Raw genomic sequence first — 21,001 nt, 5'->3', positions numbered from 1 at the left:
ATTTATCAAAGCCACATTCTATTTCCACCCAAAGTGACTTGTTTAACTTGGCAATGAAAATCCCCTATAAATTAAGCATCTTCAGGATTCTTTTTCTGGAAATATCTAGTATTCACTAAACTTTCCCCTTCTTTCCAGTGCTGACTACCTCCTCAATGTCCATGTCCCAAAGCATTTACTCCCAGAATTCAGTCTTGGGAAAAATTAGATGGGACTCACATATTTAGGCAGACCAGGGAGGCCTTCTTTTACATTTTGGGTCTTGTTATCTCTACTTTGTACTATGAGGAGGTACAAAACAGGGCAAAGATAAGAGGAACAAAAGGTATTGCTCCACCAGATGACTGACAGAGGGTGTGTGTGATAAATCAAACATGGCATTTGACCGCAACCTTGATTTCCTGCACTCTGCCTTCCCATCCTTCTATTTTCAGTTGTTTTGAAAACTATTCCCACGGGAAAGTTGAACTTTGAAAACTCCCTGAGTTTGCTCAGACCTAAGCACCTGAATGACCTTCTGTACCTGACCCCTGGTATTTCAGTCCAGATCAATCCCGTCTCTTCTAGGAGGCTTTCTATGAATTTCCAAGCTCAGTGTGATCGCCATCCTCTGAACCCTTGCAGCTCTATGGTCTATACCATTCCTCTAGCACACGGGCTATCGGAAGCCATTACTTATTAAATCTCAATGGATTTGTCTTCTCTCCAAATTGCGTTTTACACTCTCTCAGAATGGGGACAATATTTTATACACACAATTGACCCCTCTCCCTTAGCCCTAACAAGATGTCTTTGCATATCAGGGGTGTTCAGTCAATATTGGTTGTATTGAACTGGTTGTAGGCATCGCAGTTACTTCTCTCTATAACTTAGTTACATAGATTTTTGAGGTCTAGTAAAATACAGGAAAAATAGCTAGCCACTCAAAAACCATCTTGAATGAGGGAGTGAAAGAGGAAGGTTCCGTGGCTTCAAAAATCCTTGTTTTTTTAGTTTGACTGAAAGCGTGAAAACCTGAAAGCCAGAATCTCAGGATTGTATTCTAAGTCTTGGCAGGCCAACGGCACTTTCATTCTCTTATTCACAAGTGTTTGTTTATTGAACACATACACTGCAAAATACACAGCACCAGTCACTACTCTAGGGTTCCTCAAATTTCTGCCCTTGACCTGCTTCTCTATCCAGTACTCACTGCCTGAGCAATCCCCTGGTTTTAAGGACTGTCTCCAAGGTTTGATCACTTTCAAGTCAGTGAGCTGTGACATCTACCATGTACTGCAGCCTTCCGTATCGAATAACCAACTCAACATCCCAACATAGACGTTCCACAAAACAGAACCGACAGGTCACACTTGACCTTGACCCTTACGCAGTTTGTGGCACAACCCCTACCAGGTCAGTCAAAGTCAGTCTGTGTTGCCAAATTAAATGAACCCACAGCCTCTGTTAATATCACTCTTTGTGATTTCTCTAGTGTTTCCTTTTATTGCATTCTCATTGTTATGGTCCCCATTTAAGGCCTTTATCTCTTTCTATGTAGATTTTTTTTTTTTTTTTACGATGGAAGCACAAGGGTGAGTTATGAATTTACCAATCAGATTTCTCTTCCCTTAATGCTAAATATGCCAGAATTGTTTCGCGGAAACATGACTTAGAATTTTAAATGTTCAGACTTTTTTCATTTTTCCTTGTGTTCCATAAAGTTTGCTGTAACTCTGCAGACAGATATACAGATTTTTAAACAAATTATTCTGAAACATTCCTTTTTTATTATACTGGAAGCAGACAGAAGTTTTGTCTTTTTTTTTTGAGACGGAGTCTTGCTCTGTCGCCCAGGCTGGAGTGCAGTGGTCGGATCTCAGCTCACTGCAAGCTCCACCTCCCGGGTTTATGCCATTCTCCTGCCTCAGCCTCCCGAGTAGCTGGGACTACAGGCGCCCGCCACCTTGCCCGCTAGTTTTTTGTATTTTTTGGTAGAGACGGGGTTTCACCGTGTTAGCCAGGATGGTCTCGATCTCCTGACCTCGTGATCCGCCCGCCTCGGCCTCCCAAAGTGCTGGAATTACAGGCTTGAGCCACTGCGCCTGGCGTTTTGTCTTTAATTAGTGTCAATTTTTATTTTCCTTGAAAAGATACACAGTTTCATTATTCAATAAAGTTTTATTCATTGCCAGATATATATGAGGTCCCCTGTTCTAGGTGCTAGGTGCTGGGATTAGGATAGTGAACACAACAAAGTTTCTGCCTTAGTGATATTTAATTCTAGTGGAAGATAGGAAAAAATATGTGTATGATATAAACATCCATATATTCATAGATATGAAAAGTTATGAAGAGTAATGGTTAGGAACATATAATTTAGAGCCTAACACCTGGCATTTGTTGAAACTGTGGCATTCCACACTTAGCTGTGTGACCTTGAACTGTGCCTCCTTTGACTTATCTATAAAAAGAAGATAATCATAGTACTTACTTCATGAGTTGCTGGGTGGATTATATTTATTAATGCTATCTGTAAAACAGCAAAACGATGCTCTAGAAACAGTGTTATACAAATATTTGCTTTCTATCTTTCTATTTATCTTTTACTATTATATATCTACAAAATGTATCAGATGACGACAAGTGCTATGAATAAAAACAGATCAGGGACTGTGAATGTTGAAGCCATAAAGGTATTGCTGTTTTATTTTGGAAGACTTAGGAAGGCCTCATTGACTGGTGAACTAGGAACAGGGTGGCAGAAGATAGTGCAGTCAGAGAGGAGCGTGGAGCCAGGTTGTCAGGCCTTGGCTCCCTCGAGCCCGCATGAAGATGAGGAGTGGGTAGTTGGAGATTTGAGGCTGGGTTCGGGAGTGGGGGTGGGTCATGGGGCAGTTGCAACTGAGTGCATCCATTGTAAAGTCTACAGTATATTGATGGCATTTTTAGACCACAGAATTGCCAGTCTCAGCTGAGTTGATCTATTGTAAAGTTGCTGGCATATTGATGGCATTTCTTAGACCACTAAGAAATAAGTATTGATGGAAAAGAGAAACAATCCAAAGACTGAACCTCAGGCTACTCCAATATTCAGAGTTCAATGAGATGAGCAGGAACCTGCAGTGAGGCCTAGATAGACAATTTAGAGATAAGGCCAGAAAGGTGGAGGGTGCTAGATCCCACTGGGCCTTGAAGGCTTTAGTTTTACTATCAATGACATGGGAACCAATGGATTAACAATGCCCCAAATAATGTGAAAGGCCAATAAACTTGAGAAAAACATTGAATTTCATTAAACATCAACTAAACACAGATTACATGGTATCATTTGCCGCTATCAATTAGCTAAGATTGAAATATGGTAAAAGAATGCCAATGAGTTGCAGGTAAACAACTACACATAGTACAGGTACAAATATAGATCAGTGGATCATCAGCATTTAATCCACCTTTTTCTTCTCACAGGTAAGTTGGCCATATGCATTGACAGATATGACATATATGTCTTAGTTCTGACAGTATATGCTTTGTGTTTAATTATGGATTACTTTAAAACTCCCATTATATGGTCTGTTTGCTTTCCTATATGTCTGTTTGATAATTTTGAGTATTTGTATTTTTGTTCTAAGTGCTTAGCTTTATGAATAGAAATTTATATAGCATACTGAATCTTCTATTTCTGGACAATATCTGTTGATTTCCTGTTGGCAGCAATTACAAAATCAGTGTATTTCCTTGAATTTCTAATTTTCTCCCTCTCTTTAATTCTTCCGCTACTTAATTTTGAATAGTTATTTCCTAGTGTTTGTCTTACTGCCTTAAAATATAATTCTGTTGGACTTAAATAGTTTATGAAGCACTACAGAAGAAAGGTGAAAAAAATAGTGTGTGTTTATGACCTCTTGTCCTATTCCTCTTTCCGTCATCATTTTAGAGCATAAACGTTCTGCTCTGCGCTGTAATTCCTGCATTTATTTTGATTTTAGTCTTATAGGTAAATGTGTTCAGTCGTCCCCAGAAGTCTTTTTCCTATAGTTTTTTCCATTTATCTCTTGGTTATCTGAAATTTGTCTTCCAAGAAAGGCTAATTCTTGAATGCTGAAAATATGTTTGTCTGTATCTTTTTATGTTTTAATATCATTTCTTAGGGTATAAAATGTGTGTGTCATCCTCTTTCCATCATAATTTTTACTCCAATAACTTGTTATTATTCAGACCAATCTCATATTTTTCTTTAAGGCATCTTGTTGTTGTTTTATTTTGTTTTGTAACTTCAATACTTAAAGCCTTTAAAAAATATTTTGATACCAATTACTTATTAGTTAGCATATGCCTTGTGGTTGGCCATAGTGTGCTGATTCTTTCTTTGGAATATTAATATTTGTTAAATAGATTTAATTTTTTCTTTATTTTTCATTTCTCAGGAGTTTCTGTGGCATATCTTGAAATGTATTTTCTATTTCAGTTTTATTGTTTTGGTTCCTTTCTTCTGGGATACCTAGGATGTGTACCTAGGTACCTAGGATACCTAGACAGCAAAGACAAAAGAGAGCCAAAATTTGTCCCTTCCCAACCCTTTTTTACTCCCTGAGCAAACTGAGAAAAATGAGATTAAAAATAATCTTACATTATTTTTCAATGAGTACTTAGTAGAGTCTGGGCTCTCTAGGTTCTTTTTACTTTTTTGCTTTTTTTTTTTTCCCCCTGTTTTTGTTTAAGTTCTTTTCTGAGCTTTGCCCGTTTATATTGTGTCTCTTTCTCTTGTCTCAACATACCTCCCCTGAGCTCTTGTATTTCTGCTTCAAACTCTTCTCTTATAGAGGTGATCTCCTCATCATATAGGTTATTTTAAATTATAGCAGTGTGTTTACAGTTTTTATTTCCTCTATGGAAGCATATTTTATTCCATATCTGTTATTTGTTTTTCCTGTCCCTTTCCATCTTTTATTTTCCTATATTATTTTATCATTCTTATGCTGTTTTCTTTTATCTTGATGTGTTTATTGCTTATTTTTTAGTGCTATGAGTTCTTCCTGGAAAAACTATTTGAGGAGGTTCATTTTAGTGATAGATTAGGGCTCTGTTTCAGCTGAACAAGAATCCTTCTTGGTTCTCACTGAGGTCCTATATGACTCAAGATTGTTTTCTCTGTGAGTAGGTTCTTCTCATAAGACAGAACCATCTGGTACACAAGATATGTGACTCCTTTTTCCACATTTATTGTGTTTCAGAGTTAGATTTTCATTGTGGATAGAGTTTGTATTTCCTTTTCTTACTTTTCTTATTGCTCTAGGGTGATTTATAACAGGAAAGGGGAGAAGCATCATCATTATTTGGCTATTTAAAGCCATTTATAAATCCTTATTATGTATTTTCTGAAATGTTACAAGACCTTACTAATTGATTTCCTTCTCCCAGATCAACACCAGCCTTCCCCACAAGCCAGTCACAGGGCAAAATTAATGTTTCTACATTTAGTGGCAGCTCATCACCTATAGGGTAAAATCCAGTTTCCTTACCATTATCTGCAAAGACCTCTGTGACCTGGATCCTACCTACTCCATCAGCCGCATATGAATTTCTTACCCACCACTGCTCTTCACATTCCTTCCTTGTTTCATTTTAACCTTCAATAAACATAAACCTGTTTAGTCTCCATGCACAAACTATGCCATTTCTTACTTTATATGCCTTTCTTATATATTTTTTTTCCTGCCTGGGATGTCCGTTTACCAGACAAATTTATTATTTAAATTTAGGACAAACAGCACCTCCCGTAGAAAATCTTCCCTGACATCCTCAGTCGAGATTGGACGAAGTTCCAGTGCGGTACTTACCCATTTGCATTATGTTTCCCCAGCCAGGTCTCTAAAAGGAATAGGACTGTGTGTTATTCATCATTGCTTCTCCTGCCCTTAGCATAATGACTGGTACTCAATAAATGTTTGCTGAACTGAACTGAACAGAGAAGATAAGACACCATCCTATTCTCAGGAAGTGTAGTTAGTTATCTTTTTGAAGCAAGGGAATCTTGTTTCTGCAGCTAACAATACAAGACAACTTGCCTAATTGACAATTGCTAACTGCATAAGAAATGACCATGCAATGTACAGTGTTTCTGCGTTTTTATAAAACTGCTGTCCAAGAATTACCCAATATATTATTCACTGTCCTTTTTATATTCATTCATTTAAATGCATTAAAATACATTCAGCCCAGTGGGAAATGCACATAACTAAACAATTATAATGTAATATAATGAGAACTGTATTAGTGGAAAGCACACATTGCTCTTGGAGAAAGAGCCTTTCACCTGACCCTAGAAGAGGGTCAGTACAAGCTTTCTCAAAAGAAGGCTATGAGTTAAGTAGGTGAAAGAGAAAGAGGATTCTGACCAGAGGAGAAGGCCTGGGTAAAGTTAAGGAAGAAAGAAAACAGAATGTATCAGGACCTCTTATGTAAGGGGCAGTTGTAATTGTGGGAGGGAGTGGAGTGGTAGAAAAAGAAGTTGGAAAACTGAATTGAACACTTTCTATTTTCTTTAATTAAATCTAGATAATGTTGTGTTCCCCTCTTTATAGTTGCTAGAAAGCACAGAACTAATTTTTGTGTGAATTTCAGCAGCTTCCCCACATAAAACTTATGGTATTGTTATTCTTCATATTCCTTTATGTTTTGCCATTGGTCATTTTTTATTCCTTGGCTGCTTTCCTTTATTCTTTTTGTTTGTTTTATTTTGTGTGTGTGTTGTTTTTAAATAATTATTAGAAACCATCTCAAATGATTTTCTGAAACCAGTGTCATTTTAAAATCTTTTTTGGAGTGGGGGGTATGAGTTTTGAAAATGGAAATGAGGATCAGTAATGGCTTTATGGAGAAGGTAAGATTTGTGTCGATTGTGATCAATGTTTGCCTGTGGCCTAGAAAAGGGTGAGCGTTTTCATTCCGTTCATTGAAATAAAGTTGCCTCTGCAGGCTTTGTCAAAGCAGAAAACCCACAGACCAACAAAGTAGCTTTTCCTACTCTGTTGGAGAAGCTACACAGATGCTCTATGAGCACAGTGTCAGGGTATCAGAGGAAGTGGTGTTCTACCTGTTCCTGCCTACCAGTCTGTCAGAGAATGGCCTTGGTAGAAGAAGTCAGAGAGCAGCAAGGCTTGAGTCGCTTCAAGGTGGCATCCCCAGGGAGTAGCACCAAGGCAGAGCTGGATACTGAGGACTGTGCATTCCACTGATGGATGCTTACTGGTTTGGCTTTTAAAGGGGATCCGTGTAGAGGCAGATTATTTTTTATTCCTACTATTTAAGCAGTTGAATAACAGCAAGATGAGGATAAGAGACTTTGGTGGGTTTGTTTTTTCCTAACTATAGAGATTTATCTACTTAAATTTCAAACTTTTAAAAGTATTGATGTCTTATATTTGGTTTTAGTGCTAACAGAGACATATAACTGAGAAAGAAGAAACAACCCCACAAACAAATGAGACCAGACTTTCCGTTCATCCTTTCCCACCCTTACGTGCCAAATCGAGGGGGATGCCTGGAAAGGCTGGGCTTTGGGCTTCCCAGCACCTCCTCAAACAGAGCAACTCTGCTTTTGTTTGCTCTGTATATTAGGTTTCCTAATACTGTTTCATTTGACAAAAGGATCCTGCTGCTAAGTAATGTTTGAAAACACTGACTTTTTGCAGCCCTGTTGGCTGCATTGGTCAAAGGTGAGGTTTTCCATGTATGGACAGCTGAACCATGAGGAATGCAGGTGAGATCCAGGCCCAAATCTTTTATTTGCATATTAATAAATGTGATGCACATAACTTAATGTGTAATTATTTACACATGAGTGAGAGATTATGTACAAATGTACAGTATATGCATTTGAGAGTATAGTTTAAATAATGAAAAACCTTGGTAGCCTCTTTATAATGATATTCATTCATTAAATTAAACCTCTTCCCATGATATTAAAAATTTTACCCTCTCCTGTTTGCCCCATAAAGGAATGTGCCTCATGCCCAATCATAATTTTATTTCTCTTGACGTATTATTTTTAATTCTGTGTCTTATGTGCAGTAGAAGGGTCCATAAACCACCCACGCAGCTCCTACTATTTAGAGAGACCTCGAAGGTCTCTACTTCACCTTTTATTTTCCTATTGACTAGGAGGTAAAGGTAGCCATCCTGATGGTTTTGCTTGGGGGAACCCAGTGTTTGATCTCCTGCTGTTGGACAAGCTGAGCTGGAGATATACAGAAAGCTGTGAAATTTGTGAATCTGTCAGTTCCTTTTCTGTGTAGGGGACCTGAGGTTTTGTAGCAAAATCAAAAGACGCTAATCCTTCCCAGAAGAGCCCTTGTTTTAATAGGGAAAAGTCTGCCTGAAATGCCGCCATTCCACTTGGATAAAAGAGAAATCGGCTTTCCTCTGTAGAGGCAGGGGAAGCAATAAGTTGATTTCTGTGTTCTGAGCCAAGATGGTTGAAAATCCTGTCTTTTCTCCTTATGGAGTAGCATTTCTAGTGATTATCCTGAAGAATCTGTACTTTAGCAGCAGTTGCAATAAAATTCCTTTAGTAATAAGATTCATACCCTGGCTCCCCTTGCTACTAGGGAATGAGATGAAGAAATAAGAACAGTCCCTTAGTAACCTATCACCAGCAATGTGTATGTTATGTCTGCAGTGGATTGTGTGAAACCCTGCCCTATACTCTCTTCATGTCACAGAGGGTGACCTTCAATGTGGTAAGAGTTCATTTACTCATGGAATAAACTTTCATTGTGCATGCAATTGTATTCATAAAAGGGGTATAATTCTGACAAGTCTTCAAAAATTTAAAACACAAGAAGAAAAAAAGTCCATAATTAAGATACAAATAAAGTACTCTAGAGGTGGGAAGAAAGCAGAAAATTTGAGGGAGCGATGGTCATCTTGCCTCTGCTAGGTCTCTCTCCACATCCCTGATGTCTTGGTTGCCTTAGCACAGAATGAAACTTTTCCCTCGCTGTTTTAAGTGAGCCTGTAGTGCCCTGTGAGATGACGTACTGCAAATTGAACATTCTGGAAAAGGACATGGTTTTTAGGAACTGAGCACAGGGATAGGGTAGGAACCCTAAAGATACAGTTGGCCACTTGAGCCTGGGAGGGTTTGTGCAGATTCAGGCCCGGAGAAGAGAGTGGCTTCCCAAACCTGTGGCACCCACAACCACTCATGCAAACCCAGAATAGCTAGCTACTCCCTGAACCTTTGTAAAGATGCCAACCAGACAGGTGACACTGTGTAGATCCATCTACTACCCAGTGGTATTTTCAACTCTCAGTAATGTTCTATAGATGTGGTGAAGAAAAAAGAAACCTTATATAACAAGGAATTCTGAGGTTGGAACAATAACATGTATCAGACTGTTTCTAGGATGATCCCAGTACTACAATGAAGTCAGTTGGTAGCTTGGATACATGTTGCTATTAGTTTTAAGAGTGCTATGCATAAACATAGAAAAATAGGACATTATAAAGTGTTGGGAGATGTTCCAGAAATACTAGCAATTAACAAGTATTGGTATCCAATTAACGGATACTTGTTGAGCCCTAGAAGTGTGCCAGGTGCAATGGAGCATTACCCCTGCTCTCCATCAGGTTGTGATTCAAATAGCTAGTGGTCTGATGTGGAGAAAAGAGCCCTGACTTTAAAGACCTAGGTTGTAATCTGGAATCTGCCACCTACGAGCAAGGAAATACTACACAAGTCACTTATACTCTCAGAGTACTAATTTCCTCATCTCTGTAGAACGAAATCATGCTACTTGCCCTTTCTAAATTGGAAGGTTGTTGTGAGGATCAAGGGAGATAATAATGGCTTTGAAATGCTTTGAATGCTACAAAGCCCTACAAAATGCAAGAATTGAGAGACTAATCCACATGCAAAAATCAGCCTCACTGTTTAGTGTATGCACATCCTCTTTTAAGGATTTTTATAAGCCGATCACATAAAAGATTACTAGATCTTTGCTCTAAATTCGTTTTTAAATTATTCATAGACTCAATTCATGTATCAACATACGTGCATGATAAAACCTTCCCACATAGCTTCCATTGTGTTTGTTTCTTTGATAACCAACTTTTAATGATATATATGAGATGTAACTATTTTGGGATTTAATTAACTTTCAAGACTGTTTTTGCATCTTGGTCTCAGCTCACCTGGGTTTTGGTACTTCATCTAAGATCCTGCTTTATATACCATCATGGAAGGTAGAAAAACCTCTATGATGTGGCTACTGTATCTCCAGTAAATTATTATCTTTCTGAAAAAAACCCTGAGGCAGAAATTAATAGAGTGTAATTATTCAAAGAAAAGCTATTTGGAGATGTTTTAAATGATGTTAATTTGGTCTTAATGGGAGAGATTTTGAATGTTAAATAAATAGCAATTACATCATTAGGGACACATTTACAACACAGGAGTTTAAAGCAAAATGAAAGAGTTACAGAGACAATCTTCAAAAGAAATCCAATAAAGACATCTTCAGGTAAATATTCTTGAAGTGCTTTCAGAATCTTAAGTAAAAGTGTTTTCAACAGCCAGCCCAAATGGAGGTTCTTTAAATAGCTTGGATGCATCTCCTATATGTATAATGATTATAGTGGTTTGCTGTTAGTATTTGAAATACTTCCAGGAATAAACACAAATTAGTGATCTGATTGCAAAGTAGTGATATTTAGTTGACCTTTGTATGGAGCATACTCCATCTCACATCCTTCCAGCTACGTTTGCCTCAGCTACTAGCTTTGCACAGAGGTGGCCTGCTATCACCTTGCCTCACCTGCACTGTGGATCCCCTGTTCCAGGGTTGATTTCTTCCCAAGTAGGATGCTTGCAAGAGACCGGTTAGCTATTCTGGTGCAGATACAAATCTTGAAGGCGCCAAGACTCTGGGACAACTTTAGCAACAGGAATCCAGAGCTGGTGGATCAGTGCTGGTGGGAATGTAAATTAGTTTAGTCATTGTGAAAAGCAGTTTGACAATTTCTCAAAGAACTTAAAACGGGATTACCATTCGACCCAGCAATCCCATTATTGGTTATATGCCCAAAGGAAAATAAATTGTTCTATTATAAAGACATATGCACACATGTGTTCATCACAGCTTTGTTCACAATAGTAAAGACATGGAATCAACCTAAATGCCCATTAATGGTAGACTGGATTAAAAAAAAATGGCACATATACACAGTGTAATACTATGCAGCCATAAAAAAGAACAAGATCACATCCTTTGCAGCAACGTGGATGGAGCTAGAGGCCATTATCCTAAGCAAATTAACATGGAGATAGAAAAAAATATACCGCATGTTCTCACTTATAAGTGGGAGTTAAACTTTGAGTACATATGGACACAAAGAAGGGAATGGCAGACCCCGAGGCCTACTTAAAGGTGGAGAGTGGGAGGAGGAAGAGGAACAGAAAACTACCTAGTAGGTACTATACTTATTACCTGGGTGACAAAATAATCTGGACACCAAATACCCATGACATACAATATGCCTATATAACAAACCTGTGCATGTACCCCTGAACCTAAAATAAAAGTTAAAAAAGAACTAGTGGATCAGTACTTTTCTCTTATGTCAGGTAGGCAAGTCTGAGCCTCATTCTACATGAGTTTTCATAGGTTGTCTAATGGGATTGAGCCCTAATTGCTGACAGTAATAACCGGTTTAGTAATATACCCTGGAATGGCCTTCTCTCCCTCCCTGTTTCCTGCTTCCTAGTTTCACCACTCCTGTCCCCAGATCATTCCTCAACAAACAAAAACAAAAAACTACATAAAAGACTTTGTCTCAGGCTCTACTTTTGGGGGTAACTTAATGCAAGGCAATCTTGAAAGACTTTCGAATAATTCTTGAATCCCTACTATGTATCCAGTTATTGTAGGTAGAGTGAACTATTTAAGTGAAGTAGAAGGCATTGTTCTCATCCCCATATAAATGAGATTCCTCAATCTAAACACCCATTTCCATCCCTCTTCTCAAGGACCTGGCACTACTGATCATTCTCCTTTCCCCTGTCTGTAGCTTACTCATCACTATGTTAAATTTTCCATCAATATTTAAATATTTTAAAAATATCCACCATCTTGACATAACAAAACAAAGTAGGGTAAAACTTTCTTTGAACCTACACCCCTCTAAGTCTCCCATGTTTCATTCACAATCAAATTTCTTGAGCACCAACTTTATTCATAACCCCATCTTCTCATTTTCCTGTCTCTGTAACACTTGAGACTGACTTCTGCCTCTGCCACCACACCGAAATTGCTTTTGCCAAGTTCATCAAAGGTATATTTGAAGTATATCTAGACTATGCCCCTTAATAATTAACTTAGTTGACCTGTCTAGAGCATTTGAACCTCCTGACTGCTCCTTCTTCCTTGAAGCGCTCTCATTGCTTCCTCGATAAGGTACAGTTCAGGGTCCCCTCTCATCTCTCCATCTTTCCAATATCATCTTACTTTCCAACACAGGTGCCTCTTCCTCTGCCCACTCTTTAAATAAGGGTTTTTCCTCAGTGTTCTTTCTAGGTTCCTTTTCTCTGTTTACTTCCTACCCTCTCTAATATGGTTTGACTGTATCCCCAGCCAAATCTCATCTTGAATTGTAGTTCTCAGAATCCCCAATGTTTCCTGGGAGGGACCTAGTGGGGGGTAATTGAATTATGGGGGCGGTTACCCCATGCTGTTCTCGTAAAAGTGAGTGAGTTCTTACGAGATCTGATGGTTGTATAAGGGGCTTTTTTCCCCTTTGGTCAGCACTTCTCCTTCCTGCCCCTGCTGCAAAGAAGGTGCCTGTCTTCCCCTTCTCCTTCTGTCATGATTGTAGGTTTCCTGAGGCCTTCCCAGCCCTTCCAAAGTAGAATTGTGAGTCAATTAAACCTCTTTTCTTTATAAATTATCCAGTTGTAGGCAGTTCTTTATAGCAGTGTGAGAACAGACTAATACAGTAAATTGGTGTTGCAGAGAGTGGGGTGCTGCTATAAAGATACCCCAAAATGTGGAAGCTACTTCAGAACTGGGTAACAGGCAGAGGCTGGAGCAGTTTGGTGGAGAAGAAGACAGGAAAATGTGGGAAAGTTTTGAGCTTCCTAGAGACTTGTTGAATGGCTTTGACCGATTGCTGATAGTGATATGGACAATGAAGTCCAGGCTGGGGTAGTGTCAGATGGAGATGAGAAGCATCTTGGGAACTGGAGTAAAGGTCACTCTTGTTATACTTTAGCAAAGAGATTTGTGGCTTTTTGCCCTTGCCCTGGAGATCTGTGGAACTTTGAATTTGAGAGAGATGATTTAGGCTATCTGGTGGAAGGAACTTCTAAGAGGCAAAACCTTCAAGAGAAAGCAGAGCATTAAAGTTTGGAAAATATGCAGCCTGATGATGTGAGAGAAAAGAAAAACTCATTTTCTGGGGAGAAATTCAAGCCAGCTGCATAAATTTGCATAGGTAATGAGCCAAATGTTAATCATCAAGACAATGGGGAAAATGTCTCCAGGGCACATCAGAGGTCATCACAGGAGCCCCTCTCATCACAGTGCCGAGGCCTAGGAGGAAAATTGTTTTCATGGGCTGGGCTCAGGGCCCCCCTGCTGTGTGCAGCCTGGAAACTTGGTACCCTGCATCCCAGCCTCTGCAACCGTAGCTAAAAGGGATCAACGTACAGCTCATGCTGTTGCTTCAGAGGGTGCAAGTCTCAAGCCTGGCAGCTTACATGAGATGTTGGCTCTGCAGGTGCACAGAAGTCAAGAACTGAGGTTTGGGAATCTTCACTTAGATTTTAGAGGATGTATGGAAATGCCTGGATATCCAGGCAGAGATGTGCTACAGGGGTGAAGCCCTCATAGAGAACTTCTGCTAGGGCAGTGAAGAAGGGAAATGTGCGATACAAGCCTCCACATAGAGTCCCTACTGGGGCACTACCTAGTGGAGCACTGAGAAGAGGGTCACCATCCTGTAGACCTCAGAATGATAGATCTGCCAACAACTTGCACTGTGTTCCTGGAAAAGCCACAGACACTCAATGCCTGCCTGTGAAAGCAGTTGGAAGGGGGCCATACCCTGCAAAGCCACAGGGGCAGAGCTACCCAAGGCCATGGGAGCCCACCTCTTGCATCAACATGATCTGCATGTGTGACATGGAGTCAAAGGAGGTCATTTTGGAACTTTAAGGTTTAATGGCTGCCCTACTGGATTTCAGACTTGCATGGGGCCCATGGTGCCTTTGTTTTGGCCAATTTCTCCCATTTGGAATGGGTGTATTTACCCAATGCCTATACCTGATTGTATCTAGGAAGTAACTAACTTGTTTTTGATTTTACAGGCTCATAGGCAGAAGGGACTTGCCTTGTCTCAGATGAGACTTGGGACTTGGACTTCTGGGTTAATTCTGGAATGAGCTAAGACCTTGGAGAACTTTTGGAAAGGCATCATTGTGTTTTGAAATGTGAGGACATGAGATTTGGGAGGGGCCAGGAGCAGAATGATGTGTCTTCATCCAAATCTCGCCTTGAAGTATAGCTTCCATAATTCCCATGTGTTATGGAGGGGACCTGGTGGGAGGTAATTGAATCATGTGGGAGGTTGCCCTCATACTGTTCTTGTGAGAATGAGTTCTCACAAGATCTCATGGTTTTATAAGGGGCTTTTCCTCCTTTGCTCAGCACTTCTCCTTCTTTTATTAAACTCCTTTAAAGTTTAAGAAAACTTTAATCTTCACAGGATCTCAATATGACAGATATTGTCTTTACTTTTCTATGGAGGAAACCGAGTTTCAGTGAAATTTAGGTAACCACCCTGTGAAGAAGGTGCTGTTCTTCCCTTTCACCTTCTGCTGTGATTGTAAGTTTCCTGAGGCCTTTCCAACCATGTAGAACTGTGAGTCAATTAAACCCCTTTTCTCCTCTCTTAAGAGGTTTAATTACCCAGTCTTGGGCATTTCCTCATAGCAGCATGAGAACAGACTAACACACTTTCTCTTTGAGTAAGTCCATCCCATTCACTTTTACAGTGTCAGTTACTATCTAAATGCCAATGACCCCAGTGTCCCCTGTTCCTCTCAGCATAATGTAGAGACTGGGAGGCTCTAGCAAGGGGTCTTTCTTTACAGGATGCCCATCAATCCCTTAGGCATGGCAATCTCCTTGCTCCATTCAGAACTCTACTGTGCATGCCCCTTATAAATTACTAAGACTTGTTTCTTCCCAGGATATCTAATGAGGCTCCATGGAAGTTACAATACCTGTTGCTTGCTAGGTCAATATAGCAAAGAATGTTTTCCTTTAATCTCAGAGAATGATTCCGTAATTTGCTACGTATTATAAAGTAATGATTTGCCTTTCTAATAAAATATGAATGGGCCATGTCTAGCACAGGAGTATTAAATTGTTTTCGTTTTGTGTATCACCCCTGAGTTATTGGTAGTAGCTCCATAGAAGGCTGTGTTATTGTGCTTTGGTAGAAAAGCTTCTATTGCTGTTAGTGTCTCCATGGGCATGAGAAGTCAGGGTGGTGGTAAGCATGCTGTGTAGTGCATTTTGCAAGAAGGGTAGCACTCATGGTGTTTAATTATTCAGGATGCTTATATAGTGGGAGACAGTCTGTGAGTTCTGGTCAGGAAGGCAGATGTGTTATCCAGGAGACTACAAGAGTTTCAATCATCAGCTCAAAGAAGTGAGATCAGCTATACACTCTCAATCTCTTTCACTATTTGGAAATCAATTTCCTACCTCCAAAGCAATGGTTGTTTAGAGTGTTATTTCTACCTAGCTTCACCACCAATTTTACTCACCAATCAACAAACAGAAAGAATTGTTGTTATAGTGGAAAACAGACCTTGCAATTATTTCGCATCAAATGTATGTCCAAGATGTGTGCATTTTATTTTGTTTAATAAAACTTTAATCTTCACAGGATCTCAATATGACAGATATTGTCTTTATTTTTCTATGGAGGAAACCGAGTTTCAGTGAAATTTAGGTAATCACCCATGGTTGTATAGCTCAGGAAATGGCAAGGTCAAGGATATGACCTCAGGGCTGTCTGGGTTTATAAAGGATGACACAAGAGGACAATGATTGATTTCTCATTTCATTTTTCTCTATGTTAGCACCTAATAATTAATATTCCCAGATACTTTTCTAGATGACTGTAAAAGTGAAATAGGCTCCCATCTTGGTAGATGTTAGTGACTGTAAAGCCTTGCTCCATTCCCTATTTAGTGGACTCTTTCTCAGGATCTGTTTCAATTTTGTTTCATATCAGAAACTTTCTGCATCATTAACCAAAGAAAGGCTTAACGGGATTCAGTACAATGTAATCATGGCTGAGCCTCTGAGAGCTGTCCCTCAGATATACTTAGAGGATTTACTCAAACACCCATGCCTGGGACTCCCCGTGGAGACTGGATGGCAGTGTGGAGATCATCATGACATCCACAGCTCTGCTCTTCTCTAGCCCTTTCCTCCGCCCTGTGTACCTCTTGCCATGCATTGTGCATTCAGAGTGGGAGGAGGGGCTGCCTTTGGGTTCCATTCCAGGACTCAGAGGAGCTGTGGAGTCATGACCTCACTGAGTCTCCCCATTGTCCTTCCCTTCCATGTGCCAGCAAGTCTTCCACACCCTGACTGCTAAGCCCAGCCCCCTGGAGAATTCCTTTTCTAGGTCTTTCTCCTATTAAAGATAATTACACTGCTGTAAAAACAGCAGTGCTGATAATTAAGGCAGTTGGGCTATTGACTGAAAAGTAGACTGTTTAGTCCAGTTCTCTTCCCATTACCATTCTAACTAGAATATTTCTCTATGAATTTCAGAGTTTCAGCTTTAAAAAATTTTAATCACTCTTCCTCTAACTGTATGACCAGCTAATGGAGTAAATAATCATTTTGAATTTCTGCAAGCAGCCTTTAAGAATCTGAATCAGAATCCTTTAAGAATTCTGAAACCCCTGATGATCAGCCAGAATAAGGACTTCTTGGAGTTTCAGAGCAGCAGAGGCAGATGTTAACCAATCAGCTTGATGTGATTGAGGATCTCCTATGTCCCCAGTACTGTAATGTTTCTCTCTGTGATACAGGTATTGATTGATTGATTGACCGATTCATTCATTCATCCATTCATTTAATAATCTCATATTGAGCACTTAATATGTTCCTGATACTCTTCTAAATGAAGGGAATGTGATGGTCACAAGACTGAGAAAGTGTTGGTCTGCATTTTGCATTGTCTTGGTGAGGAGATAGAGCTGCTTGACCAGACACTGTTCCTAAACAATGCTGAAAAGCATTTAAGAAATTGCTAGACTCTCCAGGACAGTGCTTGCCAGCATGAGGGAGATCTACAATTAAAGAAGATATCCTGGAGGAGGCAAGGATCATGGTAGTTCTCATAGCAGGTAATTTACTTGAGGGGCTCAACTTGAGGACCTGTCAGTGCCCCAAGAGAAGCAACCCTTGGAAGGAGACTGTGTGGTTGGATTGATGCGCAAGTGAAGGGAGTTGGCCTTCCTGGGTTTAAGTCTGGCCTCGTCATTAACTCACTGGGTGATCTTGGACCATCACCTTTCCTCCCTGAAGCTCAGTTTCCTTGTGGCAAAATGAAAAGATTACATTAAAGAAGGGCTTTCAAATCTTCTGTTGTTGTTCTTGGAGAACTGCCTTCCAGGCAAAATCGTTGAAGGCATTCCAATATATAAAACAGATACAGTTAGAAGAGATATGCATTAAAGAGGGTGAGGGGCTGTATTAGCTTCACCACCCACCCAGACTCTTCATCCCTTTGGGGACACTACAAGGCATCTTTGCAGAACTTAGAACAGCATAGAAAGTTTTGAAAGCAGTGAACTGTATGACGCCAGAAGTTCTCTTCTGACCCTAAAACTCCACAGGTTGTCTTGCCCTACAGGTCGCTCCATTTAGTCAGACATATGAAAGGGATTGCTGTTCAGAAGTATTGCCTCAATTCATTTTTCCAATGTCAGTATCAAACAAAAAAAGAGATTTGGGATATAGTTAATTCCTCAAGCAAGTTGCTGAATCTTTTCTTCCTTTCTTCATTCCATTTACATCTACTTGGGATATAATATGGAGATAATGCAGTAAAAAAGAAATAAAAATCCAAAAAGTAAGAAAGTTATGATCCCTGGAGATTATGCTATATATAAGAAATAAATATGTAAATAAGAAAACCACAGTTCCTGCCATAACAGGGTTTATAGTTGAGAGAGGGAGAGATACTACATAAGCAAACCAATAAATCAGAATGGTAATTGCCTACTATGATAAGTCTATGAAGAAATAAACATAATTGTGAGAGACAATAATAGGAGGGAGGGCACTTCATTTATTCACATATTCTATCAGTCTCCCAACAAATATTTCTGGAGTTAATGCTCTCCACAAAGCATGGGGCCTCATTTTGGAGATTTTGGAGATCAAGGCAAACAGTAGTGTTTTTCTCCTAGGAGCTTGCAATTTAGATGGATTCTCATCTCTTATAGTTATTAGGAAACAAAAATAAAATAATATAAAAACATAAAAGACAATTATGTGTGTGAATGTATAAAATATCCCCAGATTGGCCGGGCGCGGTGGCTCAAGCCTGTAATCCTAGCACTTTGGGAGGCCGAGACGGGCGGATCACGAGGTCAGGAGATCAAGACCATCCTGGCTAACCAGGTGAAACCCCGTCTCTACTAAAAAATACAAAAAACTAGCCAGGCGTGGTGTCGAGCGCCTGTAGTCCCAGCTACTCGGGAGGCTGAGGCAGGAGAATGGCGTAAACCCGGAAGGCGGAGTTTGCGGTGAGCTGAGATCCGGCCACTGCACTCCAGGCTGGGCGACAGAGCGAGACTCTGTCTCAAAAAAAAAAAAAAAAAAAAATATATATATATATCCCCAGATTTTGCTTTTGCGACTGGGTCCTATTAAGCGATTTCATGACGGACGGATCCATGCATACTCTTCCTTCCCCCTTTCTAAACTGGGAGTCAGAGGGTCTGAAGAGAAATCAATCCCTGCAATTTATTTTTAACTTCTTTCTCCTTAGCCAGGATTGATTTTTGTCTTTGTGATCAATGGCACAGAGAACAGCTCCACGGCCCAAGCTGCTGTTCAAGCACTCGGTCTGGTCGGCTCCATGTCTGTTGAACAGAACATTACAAGCTGATTATGAAAATGATACAATGAAGATGTTTAAAGGATGGGCCTGATTACCCTACTTTTCCGGGGAGGAATGCTTACAGACAGGGGGATGCAGTGAGCAAGAACCCAGAACTGTGAGGCAACGTGGCAGGGCATACGGCTGGCCTGCACCCAATGGACAGAGCCTGGTGAAGCAGGGAAGAAGGAGGGGCATTGGAATTAGCTTCTTCTTTGCCAGCCTGACTCCCTTTCTCTCTTTTTAGCTTTTCTTTGTCTTCTTTCTACTATTTCATCTTTACTATACCAACTGCTATTAGATTTGGAACTGCAAGCAAACATCTGCTACAAAAAAAAAAAAAAAAAAAATACATTAAAAAGATTAGCATTTCCCTCTCTGCATTTCTTGGGCTTTAAAATTGTCTGATTCTTTAATCTCCATTCTTTCCTCCTTCTCTTCCCTTGTTTTCTTATAATCCAGCTTGTGTTTGATAGGAACATGAAATTAGCCACTTCCCACCTCTCCCTCTAGCCTTGCTTGTAACCTCTCGAGGCCAGGCAAGATTGCTTCCTCTTTCTTCTGACAAAAATGTTCTTGGAAGAGACGCACACCTTATAATAATGTGCAGGGGTAATTCCACGGAATGCAATTAGAACGAGAGTCAACTGTACCCAAGGCCTTCTGTCTGATTCTCTGGAATAAACGCTTTTAGTTTTACTGCCTGCCCAGGTAGCAACTGTTTCCAGATTGCAGCGTGGAGAAGTGATCAAAGTGCTCTTAATATGATTGTATTTATTATTTCATTGTGCTACACAGTTTCTTCTTAGGTGTTCTTTGTGTAAGAGGGTCAGGAAGGGGTGGAAGAGATGACTTCCTTACTTCCTCTGAGGTATCTGCCACAAGTACTTGGAAGTTGATTTAATGTGACTATCCTATGTAAGAAACACTCTCATTCTCACTACAGTTATTTTTAAAGATTTGTCATAAACCTTCTTCCCTGGTTTTTACCTCCTGGCTAATTTTCTTTATTATTGAATAACCTGTAATTCTTAGAGATTCAATTATATTAGTAGTAACAACTAACACCAGTTGAGTGGTCAGCATGAGCTAGGCTTGTGAATTACTGAATTTAATTCTTATGACAGCTTATGTGGTAAGTACAACTCTTCTGTTTCACAGAAGAGGCACTGAAAGGTTAAGCCATTTTCCCAAGACCACGCAGCCAGTAAGCAATGGATTGGAGATTTTGATGTAATCATTTTGGCACCAGAGCCTTCCTTCTGTACCACTGCATGATTCTCCTTAAACAAGAAAGATTCAGAACAACCTACACTTTCTTATTGGCTGGAGACAAGTTGGGTCAGGAACTGTGTATAGGACAGTGAGTAAGTACATAGAGCTTTAACACTAAGTAGCTGCTTAAAACATGCATGTTGCATCATTGAATATCCACACGCACACAAAACTGGCAGCTTAGAATCTTAAGATATTGCAGTTGAAGAAGACCTTCGGCTTAGGAAACCAGGATCAAGGAATGAGTGATTGTGGACCTCAAGCAGTGTGATGTTTCTGAGTCCCTACTTTGTGTCAGCACACATTGGACCTCACATCGTGAGTGTGGCTGTCTGTTTCAAGGTCCGGAAGCACTTAAATGATCTTCCCAAAGACACATCATAACCAATAGGTGAGGGTGGGGGTTGGAATCCAAGTCTAGGCTTGGTTGCTGGGTTCCTTGTTAATTTTCACAACGAAGTACAAAACAAATAACTTAAAATATGTATAAAGATAAAATTTCTGGTAACTCAGCTATAACTCTTGGTCATTTTTTTCAAGCAAAACT

General features: G+C 39.9%; 1 protein-coding gene across 1 annotated transcript in view; it reads left to right on the top strand.

Annotated features, from left to right (window-relative positions):
* SORCS3 (sortilin related VPS10 domain containing receptor 3) overlaps window positions 1-21,001 on the top strand; it is a 620,529-nt gene that overhangs the window by 453,977 nt on the left and 145,551 nt on the right. The gene's annotated exons all lie outside the window — the stretch shown is intronic.

The sequence above is a fragment of the Piliocolobus tephrosceles genome, chromosome 9 (assembly GCF_002776525.5).
Source record: "Piliocolobus tephrosceles isolate RC106 chromosome 9, ASM277652v3, whole genome shotgun sequence".
NCBI lineage: Eukaryota > Metazoa > Chordata > Mammalia > Primates > Cercopithecidae > Piliocolobus > Piliocolobus tephrosceles.
The sequence above is the reverse complement of the archived record's forward strand: the minus strand, read 5'-3'. Positions and strand labels throughout refer to the sequence as shown.